The sequence below is a fragment of the Pteropus vampyrus genome, unplaced genomic scaffold (assembly GCF_000151845.1).
Source record: "Pteropus vampyrus isolate Shadow unplaced genomic scaffold, Pvam_2.0 Scaffold2, whole genome shotgun sequence".
NCBI lineage: Eukaryota > Metazoa > Chordata > Mammalia > Chiroptera > Pteropodidae > Pteropus > Pteropus vampyrus.
In genome coordinates, this window is record NW_011888783.1 from 27,084,579 (window position 1) to 27,088,515 (window position 3,937).

A 3,937-nucleotide genomic window follows, 5' to 3' on the forward strand; every position below is an offset into this window, starting at 1 on the left:
AAAAAAACAAAATCAATTATTTTCTGTGACTCTGGGTAATGGAAAATCTTGGATATCTTGGGCTCTTCCAGCTCCAAGGTAATGTTCTTGTAGTTTAAATACTTGTTCTATTGAAAGTTCCATTCCCTATCCAGGATATATTAGATGGTCTCTTTAGATAAACATTAAGTCTTTTGGAGTTTCTTTTTCCTCCTCAAAATGGTAGATGGATATACAAGAACTTGTTACATCCTTATGGGAAATAGAAGGTAGTAACTGACTGTGGATGTGTGTTTTCTGGTATCCACTGAAGGTAGTTGTCTGGCCCCACTCCTGGAAATTCTGCTGGCATCTGCTATGAAGTATGTAGTTGGCGCAACCTGTAGTCTAGTCTCTTTGATTTGGCCCATCCTGGCTCTTCCTGGTACCATCTCATCCCTAGAGAATTGGCTGTGACTCCCATTCAGTTCCCTACCTGGACACTGCAGTTCTTGGCTACAAGGACACTTCGCTCCTGCAATAGTGAGATTCTATCCAGCACCATCCACTGCTGTTAGTCAGGAGAGGCTAACTGCTGTAGCAAGCAATCCCAAAATCATGGTGGCTTAACACAGCAAAAGTTTATTTTTCATCCACACTGACACGGGTTTACTGGAGGACTTGGGCTCTATTGAGTCATTCATGGGTCCAAGTTCTTCCTACATAGTAGGGCCTCCATCTCCTAAGGCCTTGGAGTCCTCCAATGGGTCTCCATCCTCTGCCTGACAGAACTTAACTTGAGATCCGTCTTTCATTAATTATGTAGCCTCCATAGGTTACTGAAATAACATTTTCTAAGTTAACAGTCTTCAAATTGTGGACGTATATCCTAAAGGTGCATAAAGATTTCCAAGGGACACAGGAGCTCAGTTTCCAGAATTTTTAACCTCATATGTAGTCTTCCTTAACATGAACTTGTATGAGAACACTCCTGAGGTCATGGTTTCATACTGCTTCTTCTTTCCTACCTCTCTTTGCACAAATGCCTATCTCTACTTAAAGAAAAAAAAAAACAAAAACCAAAAAACAAAAAAAGATATAACTTTAACTCTTAAAATGAAGCTTTACCTTGGGGAAATCCTCCATGGCAAAAAAATCAAAATAATCATGTCAGTGAAGCATCTTTTAATAGAGGAATTATAAGGTGTAGAGCCTCATTTCTTTCCCTATATTCACACATTTTTCTGTTAAGAATAAAATGATGAATTAGAAATTCCATGTTGGAATATTCTAAATTAATATGTATTGCATAATGGAACAGCAGGAGTGATAATCACTTTGTTTAAGACTTTATTTCATCCAACCCCTTACTACTATCAAAGCAGGTATCTCTGGAGAGAAAATCTGGTTATAGCAAGGGGAATATAGACATTGATAAGAATCTATATCTTAACTTTATCCTGGTGGAAAGCTCATGGCAAAGCTCTGTACTTTATCTTAGATTTCTAAATAAGGGTGAGTATCAGTATGCTTACTGAATTGAAAAATGAAATCAGACTTTTTCTGAACATTGTCCTATTTGACTAATTGGTTTGACAATGAGGATTGGCCTTACCAATTAAGTTTTATGATGAAGATTTTTCATTCATTCATTCAATAAGCTAAATTTGCAACTGTAGCATTCTGATTAAAGTTCTTAAGACACAAACATTTGAATAGAAAAGTAGTATAGACAAAAGTGTAATGAAATTAATAGTATTTCTTTTTTCCCAATCTTACTTTGTATATCAGGTAAAATAAGGTGCCTATAAGTGAAAGAGTAACAGACATAATTAATAATCATTTGAAAAGTCTTATAAAGTCTTTTAATTTTACTGCTAGGAAATTGACAAAGAGAATCATTCTAATGACTGGGCAACAAACTCTTTTGCAAATCAGGTGTGTCCAGTTCTTTGCTTTAAGCAAACTCTAGGAGAACATAATCAAATTGTCAGTTGGTAGATGATGAAAAATAATTTTGAATGTAGGATCACTGTGATTTGGGGTACATATGAGAAAGGAATTCAAATAATGGAGTTATATTTCTATAACAAATCTTTCATTCCCATCTACTTATTTATATAATAAAGTTTCTATATTAGCCAGGATGGTGTGGAACCAAACAAACACTTTAATGTCAGTGGTTCGAAACAAAACTCAGAAGTTAACTTCTTGGTCATGCAAAGCCTGTTATGGTTCCATTGGCTCTCCAGGGCTGCTCACTCTCAAGCAATAACTCACATGTTTAAGGTGCATGTTCCTACCTCTGGAACATGGGGCTTCCAATGATGCTATGGCAGGCAAAAGGAGTAGAGAATCCTTAAGTTACTGGGTCCTGAAGCAATACATGGCACTTTCGCGCACATACCATTGGCCAGAACTAGTCACATGGTCCAATCTAACTTTAAGAAAGTCTGGGAGGTCTCCCAGTGTACTCAGGAAGGAGAGGATAACCAACTACGGCAAGCACCAGCAATTTCTACCAGACTTTCTCAGCACATATAGCTACCAAAAAAAAAAAAAAAAAAAGGAATAGAATTCATGATGAATCCTGACTCATTCTAACAATTTCAAATTAATACTAATTTATCTATGATACTTTCATTTTATTAGAAGATGCATTACCTATAACATTTTAGTTTGATATGTACTAATTACTTATTAACTGTTGTAATTTATTTATGTTGTTTAGGTCAATTGTGTACTAATAATAATTGAAAAGACAACTCAAAATAGAAAAAATATATATAACAGTTAGAACCTATGTTCACAGGGGAATTTTTGAAAAATAATTTTGATTTACATACATATTTTTTCACTGCAGTCAAATATGACAAGGCGATAAATAAAATATTTTCAAGAGCAAAAATATATTACATTAGGATAAAATTATGTGGGGAGATTGGAATAGAAATAAAAGACTAAGGAGAAAAAGGAAGTAAAATCTCTGACTGCTAAAGTACTTGTTTGTGTGTATTTCTACTTTTAAATAAATTATGGTGGAATTAAAATTGTTTTCGTATCTCCTATCAAAGGAACTAGGGCTCCTTGGAGAAACAGCTGATTCCAAGTCTGGGGCAGGAAAAATATAAGATGAAATGGAATATCTTGTAGTGCCAGAAAATAAGAAAGTGCTCACAAAAAGATGTCCAAAAGACACAGGATCCAAACTGAGGGAGTTCCCAATGGCTAAAGCTAGAACAACTTGAGCAAAAAAAAAATATATATATATATTATATTGTATTAAAACCCACAGAATAAATATCTATAAGTCCACATTGATAAAAATAAATAACTGGGGGGAACGAATAAATAAACTGCAGAGAAGCAACAGTTCTTCTCTACAGAATTCCAAGTAATAAATGTAGAAGAAATGAAACAAAAATCATCATTGGGTAAACACCACAGTAATGATTTTCCATGCAAGATCCACCAGGAAGTGCTAAAATTAGTGGGTGAATGTTTGAGGAGAAACAAGAAATATGCATAGCCTTAAAGTACCTCTTCCAAGATAGTCGCTAATTACAATGAGAAAGTACAAATTGTACAGTGGAGAAATCTCTTTAATCAAGTGATCAAGGTTAACATAAGCAGTAATTAATCATATCAGTTCAACATCATGTACCCCTGGTATAATGTCCTGAGATGGGCACATAACTTCTTTGGTATCCTCCCCAATAATGCATAATCTCAATTTAATAATAAACATCAGACAAATCCAAATTGAGGAACATTCTACAAAATAATTGACCATTTCAAGCGTCCAGGTCATGAAAGATAAGGAAAGATTGAGGAACTGTCACAAATTAGAGGAGGATAAGGAGACATGACAACTATGCAAAGTAGACTCTTGGATTCGACTCTAGGACAGAAAATGAACATCATGGAAAATTTGAAATTAAAATAAAGTTTATAGTTTAGTTAATAGTATTAAACCCAT